This window comes from Perissodus microlepis, chromosome 3 (genome assembly GCF_051167445.1).
Source record: "Perissodus microlepis isolate ML-2025 ecotype Zambia chromosome 3, ASM5116744v1, whole genome shotgun sequence".
Lineage (NCBI taxonomy): Eukaryota > Metazoa > Chordata > Actinopteri > Cichliformes > Cichlidae > Perissodus > Perissodus microlepis.
This window is the reverse complement of record NC_140463.1, coordinates 42,194,415-42,217,602: the sequence shown is the minus strand read 5'-3', so window position 1 is coordinate 42,217,602 and position 23,188 is coordinate 42,194,415. Positions and strand designations below refer to the sequence as shown.

Here is a 23,188-nt window from a genome sequence, read left to right as displayed (position 1 = left end):
TTATATGAATATATTTATATAATACATTAACGACATTGCTTTTGGCTCTTTACCAATGTCTTGTGCTGCTAGCTGAGGCCACCTACACCACACCAGGGCCTGTGACTCTGGCTAAGGCAATCAACACCACACCAGGGCCTGAGTTGCCAGCTGGGGCCACCTACACCACACCAGGGCCTGTGGCTCTGGCTTAAGCCATCTACACCACACCAGGGCCTGAGTTGTTGGTGAGGCCACTTACACCACACCAGGGCCTGTGGCTCTTGCTCAGGCCACTTACACCACACCAGGGACTGTGGCTCTGCCTGAGGCCACCTACAAACACACCAGGGCCAGTGCTGCTGGCCGAGGCTAACTACACCACACCAGGCCCTGTGCTGGTTTCTGAGGCCATCTTCAAAAATCCAGAGCCTGTGCTGCTGGATAAATGCTAAACTGAGTCTTTGGGTTAGGGTATTAGGCAAGCATGCAGGTAGGGTTATAGGATTGTGTTTGTAACTTCAGGTACTTGCCACCTCATCAGTTGATTCCATAAATTGACACATTGTGCTGGTCCCAGCAGCTTACAGCCATACCACCGTGAGCACGCCTGACCTCGTTTGATCTCGGAAGCTAAGCAGGGCTGGGCTTGGTTAGTATTTGGATGGGAGACTGCCTGGGAATACCTGGTGCTGTAAGCCTTTCATGTCATTGATCTGCTTTTGATCCAGAGAAGGGGTGTATTAAAAGACCCAAAGCAGCTGCCCATTAATGAGGGCACATTAACGACATTGCTTTTGGCTCTTTACCAATGTCTTGTGCTGCTAGGTGAGGCCACTTACACCACACCAGGGCCTGTGCTTCTGGCCGAGGCCATCTTCACCACACCAGGCTCTGTGCTGCTAGCTGAGGCCACCTACAACACACCAGGGCCAGTGCTGCTGGCCGAGGCTAACTACACCCACACCAGGCCCTGTGCTGGTTCCAGAGGCCATCTTCAAAAATCCAAAGCCTGTGCTGCTGGATAAATGCTAAACTGAGTCTTTGGGTTAGGGTATTAGGGAAGCATGCAGGTAAGGTTATAGGATTGTGTTCGTAACTTCAGGTACTTGCCACCTCATCACTTGATTCCATAAATTGACACATTGTGCTGGGGCAAGCAGCTCACGGCCATACCACCCTCAGCACGCGCGACCTCGTCTGATCTCGGAAGCTAAGCGGGGCTGTGCTTGGTTAGTACTTGGATGGGAGACTGCCTGGGAATACCTGGTCCTGTGAGCTTTTCATGTCATTGAACTGCTTTTGATCCAGAGAAGGGGTGTATTAAAAGACCCAAAGCACCTGCCCATTAATGAGGGCACATTAACGACATTGCTTTTGGCTCTTTACCAATGTCTTGTGCTGCTAGCTGAGGCCACTTACACCACACCAGGGCCTTAGTTGCCGGCTGGGGCCACCTACACCACACCAGGGCCTGTGGCTCTGGCTGAGGCCATCTACACCACACCAGGGCCTTAGTTGCTGGTGAGGCCACTTACACCACACCAGGGCCTGTGGTTCTGGCTGAGGCCACCTACACCACACCAGGGTCTGTGCTTCTGGCTAAGGCAATCTACACCACACCAGGGCCTGAGTTGCCGGCTGGGGCCACCTACACCACACCAGGGCCTGTGGCTCTGGCTGAGGCCACTTACACCACACCAGGGCCAGTGCTGCTGGCCGAGGCTAACTACACCACACCAGGCCCTGTGCTGGTTCCTGAGGCCATCTTCAAAAATCCAGGGCCTGTGCTACTGGATAAATGCTAAACTGAGTATTTGGGTTAGGGTATTAGGCAAGCATGCAAGGCTGTGTTCCATCTTATTTTAAACATGCTGAGGTAACTCCTCTGTTAAAAAACAACAGAATCTTGATCCTAGCTCTGCTAGTAATTACCGACCTATTTCAAAATTGCCATTTGTAAGTAAATTACTTGAAAAAATTGTTGAAAATCAGTTCAGGTCTCTATTATGTAAATTACACATTCTTGACCCTTTTCAGTCTGGCTTTCAAAAGCAGCACTCTACAGAGACCGCTCTCTTAAGAGTCTATAATGATCTATTAATGGCATCTGACGCAGGGAACTGTTCTGTGATCATTTTGGTTGATCTTAATGCAGCCTTTGACACCATTAACCACAAAATCCTACTTAACAGGCTCAAGGTTTTGGCTGGTATATCTGGCTCTGCCCTAGACTGGTTTTCTTCCTACTTATCAGATAGGACCTTTTCTGTTAGGACTGACAGGTTCACCTCTGACATTGCTGCCCTGACCTGTGGGGTCCCACAGGGTTCAGTTTTAGGTCCATTACTATTTTCTTTTTATATGCTTCCTTTAGCTGGTATCATTCAATCTTTTAGCAACCTGTCTTATCATTTTTATGCTGATGACATTCAGCTCCATATATCCTTTAAGCCTCATCAGCTGGATAGGCTGTCCACCCTAGTCCAGTGCTTAACCCAGGTTTCTGATTGGCTTTCAAGCAACTACCTTGTTCTAAATACTAACAAGACCGAGACCATGATCATAGCTCCTTCTGAGCTACATTCTAAAATCAGTCAGGTTCTTGCCTCTTTCTGTCCATCTGTCAAGTCAAATATTCAAAATCTTGGAGTAATATTTGACTCTTCTCTGGGCCTTGACTCTCATGTAAAATCTTTGTCCCGTTCCTGTTTCTATCATTTAAGAAACATATCTAAACTGCGACATATGGTTTCCTCAGCTGAACTGGAAAAACTCATTCATGCATTTGTGTCATCACGCTTAGATTATTGTAATTCCCTTTTTACTAGCTTGGATAAATCATCTCTCTCTCGCCTCCAGACAATACAAAACGCAGCACCCAGGCTACTAACTCGCTCTACCAAGCGTGTTCACATCACTCCCATCTTATATTCTTTACATTGGCTCCCAATAGAGTTTAGAATTCGCTTTAAAATTCTTGTTTTAACATACAGAGCACTAAATGGCCAGGCTCCAGATTACTTATCCAAGCTTCTTATAAAATACACTGCTGCTCGTCATCTCCGCTCACAGACTCAGAGTCTCTTAGTTGTTCCCCGTACACGACTGAAGACAAAAGGGGACAGAGCCTTTCAGTCTGTTGCACCAAGGCTGTGGAACAGTTTACCACTACATTTACGTTTGCTTGACTCTGTGGATTCTTTTAAAAAACAGTTAAAAACTCTTCTGTTCAAACAAGCCTTTTGTTGATCTACATATTTTATATTTTTTACATTATTTACATTTGATCTTTTACATTGTATATAATGTCTATTGATTTTATTGTTTATTTTAATATTTTAATATTTGTGTACAGCGCTTTGTGATTGTCTGTCTGTGAAAAGCGCTTAATAAATAGTTTACTTACTTACTTACTTAACAAGAGAATTCTGAGTAAAACCAAAGTTACTTTCCCTAGTAACTAGTTACTTTGAAAGTAACGAGTAACTTAAAGTAATTTAAAGTAACTTACCCAACACTGATTATGATAAGATATGGTTAATTATATGACAGTTGATTGGTATATTTGGAACAATGGGACCTTGAAAAAAACCTTTTGTTAAATTCTAAGCTACCATTTTCTTTCTTTCTGCTACATCTCCTGCGTCTGATCTCACCTGCAGCATGAGTCACTTACCTTTTCCGTCACCAGTGAAGCTAGTTTTTTTTACTTTTGTATTGGCGGCATTCTGGCTCTGTTTTACTCTTCTGTACCACCTTTAGGAGCCAACAACAGGTAAACACGAGCAAGACCAGGTACTTTTCTTTCAAAAAAGATGTGTAATGAAAATTTAAGTTACGGCAAGACTGTCAAAAAACTGTCTTATCCTGGCTTATCCAACTCCCCCATTACATAAGAACATAATTACAGTGCGCCAGAAGCACAAAATACCAAAAAGTGCACTTTTATCCTCAAGAGCCTGAGTCTGCGCCTGAGTCCATTCTGTTTGACATGGAAAGAGTGGAAAACACACACAATCACACACACACAAGACAACACAGGCTGGCAGTGGGTCAGAACGACTTCTGCGTGCAGCAGAGAAACGCTAAGACCACGGAAGGGTTCATATGTTCTATTTGAAATCATCAACGATGAGTATGGGCAAAACAAAAACAATCTTTATAAATATCTTGCCTTTCTTTTAGCTTGTTCTCCAGGTGTTGTTTTTCTTTGATACGATGCTGAAAATGCTCTTGTGAGAAGTTTAAATGTTAATTGCTTATATTTAATTATTTTTAACAGTTCTAAATACAACCAAGTATAAAGTCCCTGCTATTTATTAATATAAATCATGAAAGCTATGCACCAGCCACGCCCAAGTCATACAGACTTCATATTTGAAAAACAGCTGTACAAATTCAAATAGCTTAAATTCATCATTCATTACTCAACATTTTCTTCCATATGAGATAGTTCAACTTATGAATTTCTTATTTCTCGTTTTAACTTGATTTGAGTCATAGGGGCTATAACCTTATTGAAGTCTCATTCCGAACATTCCGGAACCATGGTGCATTATGGAATTCCGAACATTCCGGAACTATGGCGCATTCCGGAATGCCGAACATTCCGGAACTATGGCGCATTCCGGAATTCCGAACATTCCGAACATTCCGGAACCAGGGTGCATTCCGGAATTCCGAACATTCCGGAACCATGGTGCATTCCGGAATTCCGAACATTCCAGAACCTTGGCACATTCCGGAATTCCGAACATTCCGGAACTATGGCGCATTCCGGAATTCCGAACATTCCGAACATTCCGGAACCATGGGCGCATTCCGGAATTCCGAACATTCCGATTCTGGAATATCGAACATTCCGATTCCGGAATTCCGAACATTCCGGAACCTTGGCGCATTCCGGAATTCCGAACATTCCGATTCCGGAATTCCTAACATTCCGGAAATATGGCGCATTCCGGAATTCCGAACATTCCGAAAATTCCGGAACCATGGGCGCATTCCGAACATTCCGATTCCGGAATTACGAACATTCCGGAACTATGGCGCATTCCGGAATTCCGAACATTCCGATTCCGGAATTCCGAACATTCCGGAACTATGGCGCATTCCGGAATTCCGAACATTCCAATTCCGGAATTCCGAACATTCCGATTCCGGAATTACGAACATTCCGATTCCGGAATTCCGAACATTCCGGAACTATGGCGCATTCCGGAATTCCGAAAATTCCGGAACTATGGCGCATTCCGGAATTCCGAACATTCCGATTCCGGAATTCCGAACATTCCGGAACTATGGCGCATTCCGGAATTCCGAACATTCCAATTCCGGAAATCCGAACATTCCGATTCCGGAATTACGAACATTCCGATTCCGGAATTACGAACATTCCGGAACTATGGCGCATTCCGGAATTCCGAACATTCCGGAACTATGGCGCATTCCGGAATTCCGAACATTCCGATTCCGGAATTCCGAACATTCCGATTCCGGAACTATGGCGCATTCCGGAATTCCGAACATTCCGATTCCGGAATTCCGAACATTCTGATTCCGGAATTCCGAACATTCCGGAACTATGGCGCATTCCGGAATTCCGAACATTCCGATTCCGGAATTCCGAACATTCCGATTCCGGAATTCCAAACATTCCGGAACTATGGCGCATTCCGGAATTCCGAACATTCCGATTCCGGAATTCCGAACATTCCGATTCCGGAATTCCGAACATTCCGATTCCGGAATTCCGAACATTCCGGAACTATGGCGCATTCCGGAATTCCGAACATTCCGATTCCGGAATTCCGAACATTCCGATTCCGGAATTCCGAACATTCCGATTCCGGAATTCCGAACATTCCGGAACTATGGCGCATTCCGGAATTCCGAACATTCCGATTCCGGAATTCCGAACATTCCGATTCCGGAATTCTGAACATTTTGATTCCGGAATTCCGAACATTCCGGAACTATGGCGCATTCCGGAATTCCGAACATTCCGGAACTATGGCGCATTCCGGAATTCCGAACATTCCGATTCCGGAATTCCGAACATTCCGATTCCGGAATTCTGAACATTCCGATTCCGGAATTCCGAACATTCCGGAACTATGGCGCATTCCGGAATTCCGAACATTCCGGAACTATGGCGCATTCCGGAATTCCAAACATTCCGAACATTCCGGAACCATCGGCGCATTCCGGAATTCCGAACATTCCGATTCCGGATTTACGAACATTCCGATTCCGGAATTCCGAACATTCCGGAACTATGGCGCATTCCGGAATTCCGAACATTCCGATTCCGGAATTCCGAACATTCCGGAACTATGGCGCATTCCGGAATTCCGAACATTCCGATTCCGGAAACACGATAACAGAGTTCTGGATGATTGGAGCTGGCTTGGACCTGGCTTATCGAAGAACAAGAACCGGCTACAGCTGTTCAAAATCCCACAAGGATTGCCAACATGATAGACCAAGATAGGGTCTAACCCTAACCCTGGTACTCCAGGCCTCGAGGGCCGGTGTCCTGCAGGTTTTAGATGTGTCCTTGATGCAACACAGCTGATTTAAGTGCCAAATGACCTCTTCAATATGTCTTGAAGATCTCCAGAGGCTTGGTAATATGTAAACCCTGCAGGACACCGGCCCTTGAGGCCTGGAGTTCGACACCCCTGTGATAGACAATGGGCAGGACTGTGAATACTCAGACTGTGTTTATTAAACGCAATATGGATAACATCTCGGAGAAGCTCATAGCTTTGAAATGGGTAAGATCTTGGAGAAGAAGAATGGGAATTGAGAGAATTGGTGACCAGTGACAGACATTTGACCAACTGTAAAAGTTGGATGCAGCTGTTCACACTAAACATAAACATTCACCGTCTTCACTCATGCAGCTATCGCACTGGCGCCAGCTGAAGGCCTGCCAAGGTCAAAGCTGACTGGAACAACAAAAATTCTTCCATGATAAACAGGACTGTTGTCAGCACTCTTTGTCCCTCCTTTAAGGCCACATGGGTCCACTGGAGACTGTTGTCCTTCGCTTAACTGGGAGTGGTGACACTTTCTCTCAGCTGAACACGGGATACACACACGCACACACACATGTACACTGATACTGATACACTCTCACCGTCACCCTCCCTTCCCCAAATCCAATGCCTCCTCCCATGCTTACCTCCCATCCGATGTGGACAGCGGATCAGCTGGAGGTGCGATCAAAGATTGCAGCGGTCCCAGAACCAGCTGTGCACACTGGAATGTTGTTTGTCTGTGTTTTATTGTGTTATGGTGTGATGATATCTGTGCATTCCTGGATTATCCCTTTGTGTTACACATTTCACTGTTTTTTCATTTGCTACCTAACCTGGCCTGTCTCCCCAATGTGATGTTTGTGTATTTTATGTATGGTCAGCAAGGTCTGTCGTCTCAGTTGTGGGCAATTCATCTCATCTCATCTCATCTCATCTCATCTCATCATTATCTGTCCTCCAGGGAGTTAATTATGGTTAATTAGGTTAATTATGATCAGTGTTGGGACTAACGCGTTATTAAGTAACGCGTTACAGTAACTACATTATTATTGTGGTAACGAGCACGGTAATTAGTTATTATGCCATAATCAGGAACGCGTTAGTCGTTACTGGGATTTAGATAGGGTCGTTACTCGTTACTTCGTGTGGTGGCTATCGCGGAGCTTCCACAGATTCAGTAACATTAGCAAGTGGTGGAGGCCAGCAGGTGGAGGAGGGAAAGGGGATGCAGAAGGAAAAGAGACCCGAGGCGGCCGCTGGTCCAAGTGTGAACTGAACTTCAGGTAAGAAGTTATGACCTGCAGTCTATCTGGGTCAGATATAAACCAAGTTTAGGTGGAGTTTATTTTCGTTATTCTGACTTTTTCCATACTGTGTACTAGCTAGCATGACGGCGTTTCTATACAGCTGGGTGGGTGCTATGAAGTTAATGATGTTGAACTTTATTTTGTTCATAAGTTATTAGAGTTGCCAACTGTCCCGTCTGGTATTCAGAGAAAATATTACGCGTTTCGTATTGAGGTGAAAAAGAACAGTTTGTCCCGTAATTCAGCTACAATGAAAAAGGCACAAAGCTGGAGTTATTCTGTGTCTTTGCTGCACAGTTGCCTCTTCTTCTTTCATTCTCCCCCGTCCCTCTCCTGTTTCTACTTCAATCATGAAAACTGATCAATGATCAGCTGATTGGCTCTCTTGTTTGTTTATCGCCCACTTTGCGCCAGAAAGAGGAAACCAGCCGATGTCGCGTTAAACAACAGCAGCACATTTAAGCTTGATCAGCTGTTGTTAGAATTTATTTAATATTAATTTCTACTATCAGCTGATGTTTGCTGGAGCCACAGCTGCAAAAAAGCTGCTGGTCATGATATCGGTTTGGTTATCTGGTGAGAGGGAAACATGAAGATGAAACCAGGAGACGTCCTTACTGAATCATCAGAGCTGAACAGGTGATGGAGAAACATGTTTACCTTTTAGGTGACATGAATGAGTTGAAGGGAAGTTATGAACTGTTTCTGAGAGACAAATAACACCAGGATCCTTTTTTAGGTAGCTGACAGCTGGTAACTGTGCAGGTGCGGATCTAGCAAAGTTTTGCCAGGGGGGCCAGGTAGGGCATTAACAGGGAGAGGTGGGCACAAGGAAATACTTTTCTTTCTTATTCTCATTTAAAATGTCTAGCTTTTAAAAAATAATTATCTGAATCTTACAACAAACGATTGATAGATTGATACATATATACCATCAAGACAGTGAACATCACTGTCACAACAGCGTTTGTTTTCATGTGACAAAGTGGGTGAGAAGACCATTTGTCTATATTCTTAGTTAACATTCTTGTTTTGATTTAACCATATTTCACATGTAATCTGCAATAGGCAAACATCTACTATCCCGGGTTTGTTTATGTTTTGCACTTTTACAGATTATATAATATAATATCTTGGTTTAAATCAATCCCTACAAGTTTGTTAAGTTAACATGTTATTTATTTCAACTGTTAATTTGTATTGTTTATAACTTACCTTACCTACCTGTCTTCCAGAAACAAAAGGAGGAAATGTATTTTTACTTTCCTGCTTTATACCTTCTGGGTTCATCTGAGGTCACAGGAAGAGACCAAGTGCAGAAGGGGAAGAACTCTTATAATTTAAAGTTGATTTTAGAGGGTTTATGAAGAAATGGATTTATTGTTGTAATATGTATTGATTACACCAGAGTTTATGTTGCCAGTAAAGAGGAGTAGTAGAGGTTTGAATATAATCATGTTCATCTTACCCACCTACTGAATGGAATAGTCCAGAGGAGAAATTGTTTGGTTAAGTGGACTATTTAAGCAGAACAACTCAGGTGTTTCAAGAGAGAAAGGTTCAGGTCAGTGTAGCTGTGTGCAGTTTGACCTTAATTTCTGTTGATTTAAGTTCAGTTATGTTTATTTGAACTGAGTTAATTATGGAGTTGAGTTTCTTATTTGCTTCTTTGTAAATATTGTTTGGGTCACAAAATGGTGAATAAATCACTTGCTACACTGGACAGCATCAGTCTCCTGCACTTCTTTGACCGCTTAAGTCAAGTCCTACCACACAAAGGCTTTATCATTTTTCCTATAATGGTGGGCCGGTCTCTAGTCAAAATGCCCGGGCCAATTTTTTGTCCCAGTCCAGCCCTGTATGCAGCTCATCTGCAGTCTGGTGTTACCTACATCTTCCTATTCAGAAGGCAGAATTTCAGAGTTCTGAGTACAATCGAAAGCACCACGACTGCAGTTTTTGTGTTGGATGTAAAAGGCGCACATGACGCTGTGACGTAAGCTAGAATCATGGCAGCAGTCAATGACGGTCCAGGCGTGGGATTTCTCTCGTGGAAATATGCACATTATTTTTTCCTTTCTATTGGTAGGTGGCACAGTGCACTTGTGGCAAGTAAGCAAGCTAGAAGACTGGCAAAGTTATGGAAGCAACACACAATGCTGGTGATAGACCCGTCCTGTCCAGGTCTATCACCAGCATTGGTCCCACACTACTATCCATCATCAACAGTTCACTGAGGGAAGCTATGCAGGGCTAGGCTTGGTTAGTACTTGGATGGGAGACTGCCTGAGAATACCTGGTGCTGTAAGCCTTTCATTTTCATGTCATTGAACTGCTTTTGATCCAGAGAAGGGGTGTATTAAAAGACCCAAAGCAGCTGCCCATTAATGAGGACACATTAACGACATTGCTTTTGGCTCTTTACCAATGTCTTGTGCTGCTAGGTGAGGCCACCTACACCACACCAGGGCCTGTGACTCTGGCTAAGGCAATCTACAACACACCAGGGCCTTAGTTGCCGGCTGGGACCACCTACACCACACCAGGGCCTGTGGCTCTGGCTGAGGCCATCTACACCACACCAGGGCCTGTGGCTCTTGCTCAGGCCACTTACACCACACCAGGGCCTGTGGCTCTGGCTGAGGCCACTTACACCACACCAGGGCCTGTGCTTCTGGCCGAGGACATCTTCACCAAACCAGGCCCTGTGCTGGTTCCTGAGGCCATCTTCAAAAATTCAGGGCCTGTGCTACTGGATAAATGCTAAACTGAGTATTTGGGTTAGGGTATTAGGCAAGCATGCAGGCAGGGTTATAGGATTGTGTTCGTAACTTCAGGTACTTGCCACCTCATCACCTGATTCCATAAATTGACACATTGTGCTGGGCCCAGCAGCTTACGGCCATACCACCCTGAGCACGCCTGACCTCGTCTGATCTCGGAGGCTAAGCAGGGCTGGGCTTGGTTAGTACTTTAATGGGAGACTGCCTGGGAATACCTGGTGCTGTAAGCCTTTCATGTCATTGAACTGCTTTTGATTCAGAGAAGGGGTGTATTAAAAGACCAGAAGCACCTGCCCATTAATGAGGGCACATTAACGACATTGCTTTTGGCTCTTTACCAATGTCTTGTGCTGCTGGCTGTGGCAATCTACACCACAGCAGGGCCTTAGTTGCTAGGTGAGGCCACTTACACCACACCAGGGCCTGTGACTCTGGCTAAGGCAATCTACACCACACCAGGGCCTGAGTTGCCGGCTGGGGCCACCTACACCATACCAAGGCCTGTGGCTCTGGCTGAGGCCATCTACACCACACCAGGGCCTTAGTTGCTGGTGAGGCCACTTACACCACACCAGGGCCCGAGACTCTGGCTAAGGCAATCTGCACCACGTGTGCCGATGTGGATGCTTGCAGCGACTGCTGTATAGAGGCCATCCTGCTACACATGAAACACATCAGAGTCATAATTGTTATTTTAGTCACGTGTTTGTTTATTATCCTTATTGTTTTATCTGGGACTGTTTGCAGACATCTCAGAGAGAGGAGACACCAGCATCTGAACAGAGACTCAAACCAGCAACCTGCAGCTCCCTGCTTGGCTGCTCCAGTTTTCTCCTCACTCATGTTGCCCACCAGTGATTTCTAGCTGCCCACCCACACAGCAGGCTAGAATATGCGCTGAGCCTCAGCACCCAATACTTGGACATGTTTTCTTTATTAAATAATGAACCAGACCCCAAAAAGTAAACAGCTGTTATTGCTAGGCAACGGGAGCAGCATTTGGTGATGCAGCACCTGACATTCCTGACCATGTGGGCGGAGCATGCATGAAATGGAATGTTCAGTAGAACTGTGCAACACAAGCACTTAGTTACAGCATGTTTCATTGTATCCAGACACAGCTAGAGACACATCTACAGCAGCATCTCTGTGCAGGAAAAAATGACAGTTGACGAAGAAAACATCGAAAACTTCACTTCACTCCTCTACAAAACGTTGGTTCCTTTGTTTAAAAGGCCAAAATGAATGAAGGGAGAACGAGAAGAGGATCGGCGAGTGCTTCACCATACAATACAGTACAGCTGATTAACCTGCAAGAAGAATTTCAAATGATACAGGCTGAAAATGTCAAATTAAAAGAAGAGGCAGAAAATTCAAGAGGAGAAGTTAAAAATTCAAAGTTTGAAACTGAAGTAGTATTGCAGGAATTACTGCATGTGGGTCTCAAACTTAAAGGAGAGAAAATGGGAAAACAGCACGCAGAAAACGAGAATGAAAACATGAAGAAAGAACTGTTGGAAGCTCAAAAAGCATTGGAGGAAGAGAAAACCACAGCACAAGAAGCCAAAAATAAATATCAAACTGCAAAGAAGGAGGCAGGAAATATGATTCAGGAATTACAGGAGGTGCAGGAAGCTTTTGAAGAGGAAAAAAGGAAAATGCAGTTGGCAACACAAGAAGCTGCAAATGTAATGGCTGAAGCTGAAAAACTAAGGAAGGAATTACTGCATGTAAAGCAACAACTTCAAGAGGAGAAAAAACGTAAACATGAGGCAGAAAATGAGATTGAAAATATGAAGAAAGAATTGTTGGAAGCTCAAAAAGTGTTGGAGGAAGAGAAAATGAAAATACAGGAAGCAAAGAAAGAAATGGAAGATACAAAGAGTTACACTCAAAACATGAAGAAGGAACTGATGAAAGTGCAAGAAGAACTTGCAGAAGAGAAAATTGAGTTGAAGGCATTCAAGAAAGAAATGAGCGGCTCTGCGGTGACCAAGAAAGACTGCAAAGACGCACTTAAAGAAATACGAAAGCACAAAAAGGAAGCTAAAGAGCTCCTCAAACAGAAAGTGAAACTGGCCAAACAGCAGCTGAAAGAAAAATTTAAAGATGCCGAGGAGCAGCTCAACAAAACCTTAAAAGAACTGAAGGCAAAAGAAAAGAAAGCCGAGGACAGGAGGGGATTCTGGAGCAGACTGCTGAGAAAGAACTGATCCAGCAGCATCAAGTTTGAGGAGATCAATAGTTTCTTCCTCCTTCCCCCTCTCTCCACCTTTCTTTCACCCCATCCTTCTTCTTGGGACGTTTGTTTGTTTTTTAAAAACTCTATTCTGAATACATGTACTGAAATACACAAATAAAATTGTCATAACTTGACCTCATGTTGCCTGCTTCTTTTCTTGTGTGTCTGTGGATGTAAAACAGTAACACACTGTCTGCTCTGTGTCTTTAATTGTAAATAAATGCAATATGTTTTCATTTTAAAATGCAGTGCAAAAAACTTCTGCTCTAAATCTTCTTTTTTTTTAGCAAAAAGCTTTTTTTTTTGCCTGTTGTGGAATTTTTCCATTTAAATAAAGCCTGCAGGCGAGCGGTGAGCGGTAGCTAACATTCTTTAATCAAAACACACAAAGAACAGACAAGCAAGCTTGATGAAGTCCCTGCATGACCGCGGGACAGACGGTCAGCAGAGTCTCCCTGAGCCTAGCATGGCTCTCAGTTAATACATGACAAAATAAATCTGCCACCACAATTGTTAATGTTTACCTAACTGGGCTAAGACAAGTAAGACAATGACAAATAATTGCCATTACTGATCCCTTTATCTGTTTGCTTTAAACACAATTAATTTCTTTTACTGAATAGACATGTATATGAGGTTCATTTTGTCAGGTAATCATATCTTTGTTGTAGATGACTCCGTCTGCATTGTTTTAATTAAACAGAAAATTTCAAAGAAAAACTACTAGCAACAGCCAGTAGTGCCCCTCAGCCTCCCAGCAGATGTACCTATGTAATGAATTTCTATATCCTATGTCGCCATGTTCTCAAGTTATCAATTTACAAGATTTTCATAAAAATTTGACCTCAAGGTCAAGGTTACTGATTTTAAACCAATTATAGATACACCTGTGGTATCAGTTTGAAACTCCTACGTCCCTTCGTTCTCATGTTATTGCATTCACAACTTGGGTGGACAAGTTGCTTTTTATGTTTTAGGGTTATTGATATAAATTCTGTGTTTCTGTGAGAAATCTGATGTTAAATATTTATATTTCCATTTTTTTAAAGAGTGTATGATAACTAGTTTACTTAACTATCTGTTACTCTCAAATGTAAAGGATAATTAATCAAATTTTTAAAAAGTTGTGAATCTACTTCATGTTTCATGCTGCCTCCTGACTTCTTAGTGACAAAAAATACAGAGAAATTCAGGAAAACAAATTCAGGGAAACTACACCTCCTGCTGTCCAGATTTCAACAAGATTACAACAGTGTTGCATCTTTTTAATTGTTACTCTTTTTTAACTAAATTTTTATTTATTTTGAATCAGCAGTGATACATCCTACACTTCCTCTATTCAACTGTAACTACACAAAGCAGCCATGAATGTCCAGCACGTGTGTGTGTGTGTGTGTGTGTGTGTGTGTGTGTGTGTGTGTGTAGAGAGAGAGTGAGCTCACAAAATTAGGTGGTGTTCTTCATTGTAGCAGTAAAGGTAGTATGTAGTATGTAATTTGTTCCATCAGACAGACATCATACACTCTCTGGATCCATATATCCATATGTGGGAGTTTCTGGTTTTAACCATCTGATAGTTATGCATTTTAGGGCTGCAGTGAGTCATATATTTAGCAGGTAAGTTTTGGCTTTGCAGTCAATATGTTCTGCAATCCTTCCCAACACTGCTACTGTAGGACTTAGTGGAATATTTACCTTGGAAAATGTCTTTGAGAGCATCAAATATCTGCCTCCAGAATACACAGAGTTTAGGGCAGAGCCACAATATATAAGTATGGTTGGCAGAGTGTGTCCCACAGTTCCTCCAGCATGAACTCAGATGTGTTGGACCCATCTTAGCAGTTATTTCTGGTGTTCTAAAGAATCTGGTACATTAATGCCCCCTTTATTTTGGGCAACTGCAGGGTTTTGAGTCTAATTCTAGGCCGCTGTTTAGCCTACATGAAGTTAGAAATTCTTCAATACAGCTTGGACTCTCCACCATTTGACCCTTAGAACTGAAGAAGCTTCTCAGATGAGAGGTGAAACGTCTTCAAGTAACTCAAAGAAGTCCAGACGCTTTTCTTTCCAAGCTCCTTAGACTACGATTACCTGGATGACTGAGAACCTTCACAGACTTCTCCACACTTTAAATGCGCTCTAATGATGGGAACGTGTGGTAACATTTAGTCTTAACTGAAATAACATATTGCATCTATAAATGTGATTAAAATGTTTACCAAAGACTAACGTTTTTCATTCAGAACAAACAGCATATTTCAGGTTAGGGCCGCACAACTATTTTGTCCAATATTTTTTTTTTTTTTTTGTGTCCCGTTTGGATCTTTAGCCATCAGAATTGTTGTCTTAAGGCCAAGAAAGATGCCAAGCGGATTTATTTTACCAAGTGGATCATCATGGCCTTGCCATATTGGTCCATTTGATTGACCTTTATTATAATTATGAATTTATTTTATTTTCGGTTGCTACAAACGGGACAGACATGACTGGGGGATAGGACAGGAAGAAAGAATGAAAGAAAGAGAGGGAGAGAAAGAAAACCAGAGGGGAGAAGAGACGGTGAGAAAGGGGGAAGAAAGAAAGAAAAACAAACAAAACACCTGGATCACCTGTATGGAGAAAAAAAAGAACAGAAGAGAAAGCAAACAAAAAAAGAGCAACATAATAAAAACAGCACCATCACAATAAACTAGCTAGCAGTAGATAACAGTAGATACTAAATATTAAACGATATTGTGCAGCACGCAAGATAGACAGCGCACAATGTGCTTTGAGGCAGTAGCCAAGAAAAGTGTAGTCCGCATCTGTGAACACCCGTGTGCACACCTGTGTGCACACCTGTGTGGATCAGCATGCTTGTATTCCAAAGGTTTCTCCATGTAACGATCTGCTAGGGAGTGTGGGGAGCCATAGCCCCGTCCACCAGGGTATGAAGCAGGTATGGAGGAGATCCAGGCCCCAGATATCCAGAGGCCCCAGAGTACAAGGATCCGAGGAGGACAACCAAAGGGGGGGGGAACCGTGCCACCCTCCTGGGAAGAGCTGAGTAGAGCCCCAAACGAGAGGTCACCCAGCAGCTACGGAGCAGAGGCCAGAGTGGGTTGCAGTGGCGTGCCCGCGGGCTCTGCCGGCAGCCAGTTGTGCCAGAGAGGACCGAGCTTCAGGCCCAGAGGCCAGAGGCCTGAGGGCATCCCAACCCCTGGAAGGGGCCCAGCCGGGCCACAGGCGCCAGGCCCCGCCAATCGGCCACCAGGAGTGAGCCGGTACATACATGAGCGCCCAGCCCCAGACAACAAGGACCACCAACACACCAACGTCTGAGGGCATCAGCCACCGGCAGGGAGTGTGGTGAGGGGAGATAGGCCTCCGTACTTTGGAGGGCCTGAGATGTACCCAGAGAGGTTGAGTCTAAGACCCAACCTGACATATAGACACAGACGAACAGGCGCACGCGGACACAGACGTGCATTCCCACCCCATATGCACAACCAAATACTCGGCACTCACCCAACATGTAGACAGACACAAATAGACACTGCACAGACAGTCGCACTCCCCAAACATACTCTATATCCCAGGTCCAGGTACCCCCGCCCCCAGAGGGGCAAGCCGCACCTAAACCCAGGAGATGTAACCCTTCTCTCTGGGGTGGAGTCAAGCGGAAAGCGGACCACCTCCTTATCTGCAGTAGCAGGGAGGCCCCGCATCCCAGACCCCAATCTGACAGCCAGCACCTCCTCCCAGCCCCCCAGCCCCCAGGCTAACAGAACCGGGGTGAGTGAAGACCCCAAACCTCCCTACGCCCGCTCATATGTAGTGTTGCTGTGTGCTGTTCTAAAGTGCATTTTAAACTCAGGAGAGCATGGTACTAGCTTCCTCTCAGAGAGAAGCACGGCTCCTCCCGAAAACCCTTAGTGTCTAAATGCATTTAAAATTGAGGGTAGGGCACCAGCGCCAGAGGTGGGTTGGAATACACCGACCATCCTCTGGATGCTGTAAAACGTGCCCACCCCCAAGGCCCTATATGTATGTGTTATGTGAGAGTGTGAGTAATGTGGATGTCTAGGTTGCAGAATAAAATTGAGGCACAGGCGGCCAGAAGAGGACAGAGGGGGAGTGCCTCCCCTGCACCTTGGTGACATACCTGCACCCCAACCCCTGCGTGTGTGGGTGGGTGTGGTAGAGCGGGAATAGGGAGGCAGCTGAGGATGGGGAGGGAAGAAAGGGAGGGGCAAGCGGCCCCTCCCTGGGGCAAGCTCCCCCGCTGACCCCAGTAGGCACCCCCACACTCTGGAACCTATTTTGTCCAATATTAAAATGACAGTTGTTTGTCACAATTATTCACAGATTGTAGTGGCAAAATGTGTTTTGATTGCACTGTCGTGTCAGAATACTGCTTTCACCTTTACTTTGTGCTACACTCATGTTAATTAATCTTCATAAATTAATGTTTACAAACACAAAATATGAAGTTTTCCACTCTGTTATTTGTACCTGCACAATAGATGTGAATAAAACTCAAACCTATATGAGCTCCTTCTCTGTTTCCCTGCAACATTTTGTATAGATCTAACTTTTTGCCACATGAATAACCTTCTGATGGGTTTACAGTAAATGTATTTGATATTAGCTTATTTTGTAACTTTTAGTGGGCCTATGCAATGTTCCCTCTAAGCTGGCCTTAAGATGTTTATGCATACTGTTATCATATTAACCTTGTATTCCAGATGCAGTTATAGCTATTTTATACACATTGCATATCTGTGCTTATTTTGAGTTGATGTTCGGTTCATTGAGGGTCTTAAGCTTCACTGGCGTGACTGTCCAGATGATACATGCTGAGGGAAACTAGAACATAGAAGGGATTGCAATACATGCTTACAAAACACTTATATCAGGTCATTTCTATTATCTTTTATATGTTCCTATTCTTGTATTGAGTTTTAAGTAGTATCAGTTGGTTAAAACATTTATTCAGTTTATATTACATCTTTAGTTTTAGTAAACTGTGACACATTTAACAGTGGCCTCTGTTGGACTGCGAGCGTTAGTAGGTGAGAGGAGACACAGTGCCTAGTGAGGTCGTGACATATCAGGTTTGCTTGTAACTGTGGGCTTGCAGAAAGTGCTAGCTCACTGCAAAACATTGTCTGCGGTTTTGGAGAAGCGCTAGTCAAAAAGGTTGACAGGAAACATCTGCCATGAAGACAGAGATAATGTTCTTTTTAAACTGTGTTAAAAGTCATTGTGGTTTTGATCTGACCTATGTATGAAATGTACCTGACGCATGAGGGGGCGTCATTAAATTCAAACCCTGATGGTATAAAATATCTGCTTATGCTTTGATTAGTTGAAGATCAATTGCTGTCTGCGTACGAAGTGATCTTCCCACGCGTGTATTAAAATCATCGTTTGACTTCACCCGGCCGGATCAGTGTGGTTATTCTTCGATTACCTCTTCTACCCTTCCTCAATATTGAACCCTTAACATTTTGAAGCCACGTTAATGACAACGTGTACAACCATTGGAGATGTGAGCAGGACAGACGGAACAATTGATGGAAAAATTGGAGACTTTATACCAGTTTTTAAACTGTGTTGATAGGCCAAGTAAAACCAGAGTTATGATAAAAAAAATATGCAATGTTTGGTTTTCTTCCTGAATACTGGTTGTTTATATTTACTGCAGGAAGAAACGGTTAAATAGGCGTTTTATAAGAAAAAAGTCTCGAAAGCGCTCTCCACCTGTAAGCAAAAACAAACCCCACCCCCCTCTGCCTTTCCTATTCATCCAAAAAAGTACCATGTCGACCAATCAAAAAATGATATGGCAACGTGGCATCTAGTTGTTAAGAAACGGGGGAAGTTTTAGGAGTGACGGCGGTGCTTTGAGATGTGAGAGATTTGCGACGTTTAGTGCAAATCTTGTGTAGTTAGTGTGTAGTGTAGTCAATAGTTTTGTTGTGTGTGTCAGAACAATGAGGCGACTGCTGAATGCTACAGGTGTTACAGCAGTGATACATCTCCTGTTGTCAGGCCTGCAGGTATCAGGCTGTTGTTCTCCTTTATCTCATAGTGGACAGAAATAAATTTTTGGAGTGACACAAATAATTTGTGTGGCATCAGATTTGATGCAGAACAGCTGATTGTTCTGTAAATAGTTTGAAATGTTTATTTAAAAATGCCTTGGTTGCATTTAAAAAAATAGCTGCAAAAAACTTTGTTTGCCAAACTGAGTTACTTTTTTGAAGAAGTAACTATATAATTAATTGCTCCTCTAAGATCCATAAAATGACATGTGGTGTGCCCCAAGGGTCGGTTTTAGGCCCTGTACTTTTTAATTTGTATATGCTCCCTCTTGGCGGTGTCATCAGGAGGCATGGAGTGAACTTCCACAGTTACGCGGATGACACTCAGCTGTACATCTCCGTGTCTCACGATGACACCAGACCAATGGATGCCCTTTTTAACTGTATTTTAGATATAAGATCTTGGATGGCAGAAAACTTTTTACAGCTTAACCAGGACAAAACTGAAGTTTTAATCATCGGTCCTGAGGCTCAGAGAGAGAAACTCTTGTCTAAATTACAGGCATTTTCACTATGTCCTTCACTACAAGTGAAAAACCTGGGTGTTATTTTTATCTCTGAGCTTGGTTTTATCCCACATATTAAACATGTAACCAAAATGGGATTTTATCATTTAAAAAATATAGCCAGAGTCCGCCCTATTCTCTCTCGGGCCAACACGGAGATGTTGATGCATGCTGTTATTACCAGTCGCATTGATTACTGTAACGCCCTGCTCTCTGGTCTCCCCAAAAAGAATATATCACCCTTACAACTTTTACAAAACTGCAGCTCGTGTGCTGACGAAGACCAGAGGGCGGGCCCACATTACACCGGTTTTAGAATCGCTGCATTGGCTCCCCGTGTGTTTCAGGATCGATTTTAAAGTTCTTTTATTGGTTTTTAAATGTCTTAATGGTCTTGGGCCTTCTTATCTCTCAGATCTGCTTTTACCATATGAACCCTCACGGATCTTGAGGTCCTCTGGCACTGGCCTTTTGACTGTTTGACTGAATGTGTGTATTCATGATTGTTTATGTTAATGAGACTGTGGGGAGTGAGTTGGAGGGCGGGGTGGGGTGGGCTGCTTTTAACCATGTAAAGCACTTTGTGCTACTTTTTTTGTATGAAAAGTGCTTTATAAATAAGGATTGATTGATTGATTGATTGATTGATTGATTGATTGATTGATTGATTGATTGATTGATTACCCAGCTTTGGTCATTATATACTGTATTTTGGAGACAGAGAGTTACAGGACTCTCTCCCACACCACAGACTCATAATACAAGTCAGAGCTTTATAAAAAAAAAAAAAAGAAAGTTGTGTTTTCGAAATTGGAGTTCAAGTTATTTTCACTTCCAATAGTGTTAACATACTACACAGGTCATGAACAAGATTTCTTTTACATTTTCATTGTAAATGGGCTGAAGCAGTTAATTAAAAGTAGTCTAACATAAATGTAAACGCTGTAATTTGATTATTTTAATAAACCATGAAACTTGGATGGATTCGATGCCGGCGTGACCACAGTGCACACGTCTGATGTCGCTCACAGTGGTCCAAGGAACCGCTCAGGGAGTTTGTGTGTTCGCTCAGACACGTGAAAAATTAGAGGGAACACTGGGCCTATGACATTCAGTACCCAGTTATTAAAATGTTAAGTGTAAATCATCCCCAGCCCACAAAAGCAGCTGAATTTACTACGATTTCAGATCTTTTTACACGTCAATAAGAAACCACCGATGTGTAAAACAGGCTGACAACAGAATGACGTAAACCACACTGCTGCAACTGCGCAGCTCTCAGGTTTTATCTATTGTTTCTCTGTGTGGCCAGCAGGGGGAGGTGTTTTGATTAGTTTTTTTTTTTTAATATTAATGAAAACATTTTTCATGAAAGTTGCAAATCTGTTATCTGTTTTTATGACATTTTTCACTGTGGATTACAACAACATCAACATTAGAAAATGAAATACATTTATAGTAGGTGATCATTAATCACTATTATTGACACTATTAAAGGGCCCCAAAAATCAAACTTTGCTTAGGGCACCACGGAGTGCCAACCCTTTTTACACTTCAACGATTGTACACAAAATACAATCATCCATCCTTCTATCTATTTATTTTCTTCTGCTTATATAATTCAGCATCACAGGGAAGCTGGATCCAAGTTGTTTTTCACAGAGGGCCAAGCAGTGGAGGGAGCTGCCGACCTCCCAGCAATACATGTAAAAGCTTTATTTTATACTGACTCTGGTCATCTTTATCTATCAGAAAAATTTGCTTCACGATCTGAAACACGTAAGTGTGGCAAATATGCAAATAGCTAAGAAATCAGGATGGGGTAAATCGTTTCTTACTGCACTTCTGTTAGGCGACTGAATAAAAACACAAAGTCAGCAGTCTGGCTATGAATGTCTTTAATGTTTCCAAGATCAGAATCACATCAGGGTGTACAACCTCACCCCTGGCGCCGTTGCCCACCTCTCAATTTTAAATACACGTAGACATTGAGGGCTACCAGGAGGGGCTATGCGCTTACTTGCTGCTGAGTAATTGCATATGAGAGCATGAGGGTGGGAATGGATGTTTGTATCTGTGTGTGCCTGTTTGTCTGTGTCTATATGTCAGGTCGGGTATCAGACGCCACCTCTCTGGGGACATCTCAGGCCCTCCAAGGTATGGAGGCCTATCTCCCCCCACCACTCCCTCTGCCAGTGGCAGACGCCCTCAGACATCGGTGCGTTGGTGGTTCTTTGTGTCCGGGGATGGGCGTCCAGGTACTGCTTGTCGGGGCCTGGAGCCTGGGGCTCGCTCGGGCTCCTTCGGGGGTGGGGTGCCTTTGGCCTCTCAGCCTGGGGCTCGGTCACTCTGGCACAGCTGGCTGCCGGCGGAGCTCACGGGCACGTCACGTTTAAATCATGCTTTTTATCTGTTTTTGTTTTTTAATGTTCTGTAAAGAACTTGGGATCACCTTGTTGTTGAATTGTGCGATATAAATAAACTTGCCTTGAATTTTGGCTGCTACCTCAAAGCACACTGTGCGCTGTCGATCTTACGTGCTGCACAATAATATTCAATATTTAGTATTCACAGTTATATTCACATAGATCATCGCGATGATGCTGTTTATTATATTGTTCTCTTTTGTTTGCTTGTTTTCTCTTTTTTCTTTCTCAACAGGTGATCCAGGTGATTGATATATGGATTTTTTGTCTGTTTGTTTTGTTGGCTTGGACAACTTCCTACCAGACCCGTGGAAGTGGAAGCTTCAGTGAAGAAAGATTCCTGCTCCCAGCCGTTCATTGGCTCGGCATTTTAAACCCCTAAAGGGTCACCTGGCCTGTAAATAAACAGGGCCAATAAAAAAAAATCACAAGAATAATACAAAAATTTCAGCCAGTTTAGTTTAATACATTAATTCATTCTTGTGTACACAGTAATTCATAAATAAATAATGTATATTATCAATAAAGATTGATCTAAACAGTTTAACTGCTATGTACAGATAAAGGTTGCATAGCTTTAAAACATTTGCTATCCAGCAAATATCAGTCAAACTCAACACAAAAGGTAACATAACAATGGTTCAAATTGTTTGGACCGGTGATCCAAATCAACTGGCGTTGGTCAAACTGATGTGTGGTAGACTTACTTTGAAGGAGCTGCTACCGACAAACCAGCAAATAAACACCAAATATTTCATCTGTGACATTTGTGAGGTTTCCTCAAACACACTCCGTCAGTCTTGTTGCTGTTGAACGACAAACTATTTAAAAATGTCGCGGGTTTACCTGGTCATATTCTCATTCACGGGGCGATCGCCAAAACAAAAGCAAACAATTAACACCATGCCGATGCTGTTCACAGGACAGCAAGAGTAACGATCAGGAGCATCTTGTCTTCGTTATCGTTCCCCTCGTACGTGTTATTACTGCGATTTCAGCGTTTTCGCTTCACAACTAAAGTGTGCAGTTTACTTTGTGTGCACTCAAATGGAGTCAAGTCAATTAGCGCCACCTGTGGTCAAGTGCCATAGCCTACAGCCAGATTAACTTGTGACACACATCTGAGCCACGTTTGAATTCCTGTTTCATGCACAATACATTTGTAACTTTTCATTTTTTCTGTTTTTGTGTCTTGCAAATAAACCTTTAAAGTGATTGAAATGATGTTATGTATTTATATTTGACCTATATCTACGGTGGCCCTGAGAGGCCAAACGGACTGCAACTTACAGTTTTTCTCGATTGGTT

General features: G+C 43.3%; 3 pseudogenes; all 3 read left to right on the top strand.

The window, feature by feature from the left end:
• The first annotated feature begins 561 nt into the window (after positions 1-561).
• LOC146391555 (5S ribosomal RNA) lies at positions 562-680 on the top strand (annotated as a pseudogene).
• A 461-nt stretch (positions 681-1,141) lies between these two features.
• Positions 1,142-1,260, top strand: LOC146391554 (5S ribosomal RNA; annotated as a pseudogene).
• Positions 1,261-10,728: 9,468 nt separating this feature from the next.
• LOC146391553 (5S ribosomal RNA) lies at positions 10,729-10,847 on the top strand (annotated as a pseudogene).
• The last annotated feature ends 12,341 nt before the right edge of the window (positions 10,848-23,188 follow it).